Source organism: Ambystoma mexicanum, chromosome 9 (assembly GCF_040938575.1).
Source record: "Ambystoma mexicanum isolate Mex_15411 chromosome 9, UKY_AmexF1_1, whole genome shotgun sequence".
In the NCBI taxonomy this organism is placed as follows: Eukaryota; Metazoa; Chordata; class Amphibia; order Caudata; family Ambystomatidae; genus Ambystoma; species Ambystoma mexicanum.
In genome coordinates this window covers 607662879-607668421 of record NC_090931.1, presented here as the reverse complement: position 1 = coordinate 607668421, position 5543 = coordinate 607662879, and the positions used below count along the sequence as shown (strand labels likewise).

Below are 5543 nucleotides of genomic sequence, written 5' to 3'. Positions count from 1 at the left end.
GTAGTGGCTGCAAGTCTAAGGAGGGAAGGGATTCACGTCTACCCCTACCTGGACGATTGGTTGATCAGGGCCGTTTCTCCGGAACAAGCTCAGATCCAGCTAAATCACGTGTGCCACTTCCTTCACAGACTGGGCTTCTCCCTCAATTTAAAGAAGTCACAAATGATACCATCGCAGAGACTCCAGTTCATAGGAGCGATCCTGGATACTTCCCTGGGAAAAGCCTCGCCACCAGAGGTGAGGGCTCAAGATATTCTACAGATGGTTACCAAGTTCCAGCATGCCCAACGTCTCCCAGCCTTCGACTTTTTGAGGTTGCTAGGCCTCATGGCATCCTGCATTTTCCTAGTGCCAGAGGCTCGCCTGAGAATGAGATCCCTCCAGTGGGCACTGAGGACTCAGTGGTCACAATTCTCAGGGAGAATGACAGATCTTCTTCAGGTTCCCGGCAGGGTAGCTCGAGACCTTCAGTGGTGGGCCTGTCACGAGAACATTCTGAAAGGAGAACAGTTTTGGCAACCCTGGCCGGAGATAACAGTAGTCACGGATGCCTCACTCACGGGGTGGGGAGCCCACGCCAACGACTTGACCATCAGCGGTCGTTGGTCTCCATCGGAGTCCAGACTACACATCAACCTGTTAGAGCTGAGAGCCATCAGACTTGCGCTGAAGGCGTTCCTGCCAGCTGTACAAGGGAAGAACATCCTGATAATGACGGACAACACGGTGGCCATGCATTACCTCAACAAAAGAGGAGGCGTAGGATCACTACCCCTGTGCAGAGAGGCGATGCAGCTCTGGTTTTGGGCAATCCAAGAATGAATCTATCGGCAGTTCACCTAGCCGGAGAGAAGAACTTGACAGCGGACGCTCTGAGCAGGCAGAACACAGTCTCCCACGATTGGGAGCTAGCTCAGGAAGTCCTTCAAGAGATCTTCGCCCTTTGGGGAACCCCTCAGGTAGATCTGTTCGCCACCAGCCTAAACAGGAAATGCGACCTGTTCTGCTCAAGGGAATTTCCCCCGAGAGGAGCTCTGGGAGACGCGTTCATAGTGGACTGGGAGTTTCCGCTTCTGTACGCATTTCCACCGGTCCCTGTCATTCCTCAAATGATCAGGAGGTTGAGAAGATTCCGGAGAACCATGATCCTAATTGCCCCGGATTGGGCCAGGAGAACGTGGTACCCGGACCTTCTAGACTTGTCCATCTGCCCTCCAATTCGACTTCCACTCAGAGAGAACCTACTCTCACAGAAGGGAGGGCAGGTTCTCCATCCAGACATCAAAACCCTCAACCTTCACGCTTGGCTTCTGAAAGGCTGAGGTACAAGGATTGGGACCTCCCTGATGATGTTATGGAGGTGTTGCTTTCGGCAAGGAGGCCAGCAACAAAGTCTTTATACCGCTGCCGTTGGAACAGATTTTGCAGCTGGTGTAGAGAACAGAATATCGACCCTTTTTCATGTGGTACACCAATGATTTTGTCCTTCCTACTATATTTGGCAAATTCAGGCCTTCAAGTTGGCACCATTAAGGGCTATCTCGCAGCGCTATCCATCTTTAAGCGTACTGCGGAAGAACCATCCTATTTCAAATTACCCTTGGTAATACAGTTTCTAAAGGGGTTAACCAATGTTTATCCCCCAAGACCATTCCAAGTTCCCCTATGGGATTTAAACTTAGTACTAACTTTCCTGATGGGTACACCTTTCAAACCTCTCCATTCTTGTTTGTTAAGATTCCTTACCCTTAAAACGGTTTTATTAATAGCACTTACATCTGCTAGAAGGGTGAGCGAATTACAAGCTCTTTCTTGTAAACCCCCTCATACTTTATTTCACAAAGACAAAGTTGTCCTGCAAGTGAAGCCTAATTTCCTCCCAAAGGTGGTTTCTGAATTCCATATCACTCAGAAGATTACCCTACCATCTTTCTATCCTCCTCCTCACCCGGGGAAAGAGGAAGAGAGGTTACACAGGCTAGACCCTAGGAGGGCTTTAAGTTTTTACATTAGTAGACTAGCCAGGATAAGACAGGCAGACCAGCTGTTTGTAGGTTACACAGGTCACAAGCTGGGGTTACCTATAACTAAGCAGACCATTTCCAGATGGATCATTCTAGCCATTCTGGAATGTTATAAACTGGCAGGAAAGGAGCCCCCTCAAAACCTTAGGGCTCACTCGACCAGAGGTATTGCAGCTTCATCGGCCCTCAAAAGAGGCGTGCCGGTTAAAGACATATGTGCGGCCGCTACATGGTGGTCTGTCCATACCTTTACACGTTTTTACAATCTGGATTCCTCCTCCAGTCAAGAGACTAGGTTTGGAAGGGCTGTACTGCATTCTATTCATCAATAGAAGACAGCGTGAAGTCAGTACTCCCTCCTCCGATAATAGAATACTGCTATGGGAGCCTATCTAAGATGAGGAATACGTCGGCGGACACAATCCCTTCGAAGAACAAGTTACTTCTTACCTTGTAACGTACTTTCGACGGGATGTTCCTCCGACGTATTCCTCATCGACCCTCCCATCCATCCCCGCAGTTCTACTTCCCTTGTTGTTGCAGCTTACGCTTCTTCAGGGTGATTAGTTAGTCCAGAAAGTATTATTGTGGGCTACAAAACGGAACTGAGCAACGGATGCTGCGCGCGGCCTTTATAGGCAGGATGACGTCGACGTCAATACGGCGGCTGTCGAAGGACATCGACTCGGAGGACGTCGACGCGCAGCGCCCTCTAGAAAAAAATTTTCCGAGGCCAGCAGAGCTGGAAGGAGATATCTAAGATGAGGAATATGTCGGAACATCCCGTCGAAAGAACGTTACAAGGTAAGAAGTAACTTGTTCACCTGCTGGGTCCACGTATCTGACACACATTTCTTAAATAAATAAATTAACCAGGTCGTGGCTTCTGGGGGGGCTGGGTCAGGGCCTGCCTTCTCACCCTCGCTTATCGGGGCTTCCAGAACAGGCCGAACCCCTGCCCTCTTGCTTGCAACTCATACTTACCTGGCAGGGGAGAATCGGTTATCAGAAAGGCAGATCTGCCAGGGTGAGGCTCACCCATTGCACATCGGATTTGCTGACCCCTGCGATTTCCCCAAATGAGGGATACTGGACTGCATTATTTCTGGTAGTGGGGGACTACGTTCACGCTTTCCCCAGATTTATTAGTGGAAGAAAGAAAAAGTAAAGTGTGCGAGTAAGTTGGTGGGCTGCACACAGAGCCCCTGGTCTTGTGGCAGAATTTATTTTGCTGCAGTCAAGCTCTGAGCAGCTCCTGGTTTATTGGTGGAAGAAAGAAAAAGTAAAGTGTGCAGGTAGGTTGGTTGTACACAGAGCCCCGGGTCTTGCCTCAGAATTTATTTTGCTGCAGTCAAGGGGGCCAGCACTGAGCAGCTCAGGTCCACAGCATTCACTGGAGAGGTGAAGTGCGCAGGCGCCTAACCTCAGACTTTTGCGACCCATGATATCAGCTGTCTGTGTTTTTCTGAAGCCACCCTGCCCTGCCCCGGGCTCTGTTTTCGCCTACAGGCCCTCCAACCATACGGCAGCCCAGCCAGCTCCTGAGGGTGTAGGGCTTGCTGCCAGCTGCCTTCCGCCGGTCCCGTCCGAGCACCGATGGGGCCTTGCCTTCACAGCACTGGCGTGTCCGGCTCGGGGGCACCCCGCCTGAGATGCTCTTGTTAAGCGGGGCAACCCGACCGTTCAGGAGGGCCATGGGCAGTGTGGGGCCGACAGGCCAGTGGACAGACTGCAACAGGCCTGCTCAAGCCATCCTGCTATCCGACTGGGCCTTCTGGCTGGCGGCCAGGCCCGAATTTATACAACTCTCGGGCCGAGCAGTGCCTGATGGGAGAAAGGAACTGTGCTACAATTTCCCTCGATTTATTGGTGAAAGAAAGAAAAGGTAAAGTGTGCACTAAGCCTGCTAGGTTGGTTGCACACAGAGCCCCTGGTCTTGTGGCAGAGATTCCGAGTGCACTGCCAGTGCGTGCCCACGCGGTGCACTACCAATGCATACCCACGCGCTGCACTGCCATGTTCCCCTTTAGAACCGATTATAAACTAATGGGTTTTTGGTCACTTTTTCTTCTGTAAAATGCACCATTTCAAACCCATATTTGAAAAAAAATTCTTGGGTGAGGGGGGAACACCCCCAAAGCCTCCCTAGTTCTTTATAGCTCCCTTGCTACGCTCGGTCGCCCCACTATTTCAGAAAAATATGAACACATACACACTGAAAGAAATCACAAGCAAGTAAACTTTGATCACTGCCCCCGACACCAAAAGCTATCTTTGGGAATGCATGGCTATCACTGCCTGTGATGCTATTGTGTCAAAGGTCACACACTATCGCTTTTAAATATACTGCTTTGGGTGAGGTTGACTTTTGGCTCGCCGGCCCACTGGGTGACAAAATAACCAGGTTACTCACCGTAGTGACCACCTTACTCCTAGTCCATAGTCCCCTTTCCTCCATACTGGGACATTCCTCTGTCCTGTGGGACGGGACCGGAGCGCTTTGTAAAAGCATCCAAAAAATGTTTAGTCCTTCCTCTCTTTCTACGCGGGGCCCGGCACGCGGCCGTATCCCCGCCCATCTCGGCTCCGCATCGCCCATCAGTCCTTTTCTATCGCCAGGTCAGAGACCTTTTAGCAATAACAGAGGAACCTTATTAGAGCAGACGGCGGGCAGGCGTATGGAGGAAAGGGGACTATGGACTAGGAATAAGGTGGTCACCACGGTGAGTAACCTGGTTATACTCCTACGTCCCGTCCCATTTCCTCCATACTTATGGGAGATTGTAAAGACTGGCGGGCCCCCGGAGCCTCATCGCCAATATAAAGACTCGCGGAGGCAGGATGAGTCTTGTATTTAAGATTTATTAAACGGGCCCGCCTGACGGTCCATTCTCCCGCTCAATTTAACGGCTCCACTCGTGTCACGCGAACCGAACTGCAAAACAACCAACAAGCAGATCGGCTCGCGTGCCACAACATTCTGAAGCCATTAACTCTACAGAGATTCCCAAGTACTCCTTACATGAACTATGGGTGGAAGGAAAAATCCCTTACTGAAACAGGTTCGTCAGCACAGCCTGACCAAACTGAGCATCAGCTCTTGAACTCAGGTCTAGACAATGTTTACAAAAAGCCGATGGGGAGGCCCAAGTAGCTGTCTTTGCGATGGTCTCCGAGGGGACATATTTCTGAAAGGTAACTGCAGCTGCCTTGCCCCGCACCAGGTGTGCATGAATACCTTTAGGAGGCTTCAGCCCTCGAACGGTGTACGACTCCGTAATGCAGGCCTCGATCCATCAGGAGAAGGTCGCCTTAGAGGCCTGCTTACCTTGTGGATTACCAAAGGTGGCGAACAGTTGAAAAGAGCTCCTACGTTCAGAAGTTCTGTCAAGATAGAACTTAAGAGCCCTTCTAACATCCAGACCGTGTAGAACCCTTTCCGCCTCTGAAGCGGGGTTCGGGAAAAAGACTGGCAGGGAAATAGACTGGTTTAGATGGAACTCAGAAACCACCTTCGGC

The 5543-nt window shown here is 50.8% G+C and overlaps 1 non-coding gene across 1 annotated transcript; it reads left to right on the top strand.

Moving 5' to 3' along the window:
- Positions 1–3000: 3000 nt before the first annotated feature.
- LOC138490527 (U1 spliceosomal RNA) lies at positions 3001–3164 on the top strand. The gene has a single exon (XR_011275493.1). It is a non-coding gene; the product is annotated as a U1 spliceosomal RNA (small nuclear RNA).
- The last annotated feature ends 2379 nt before the right edge of the window (positions 3165–5543 follow it).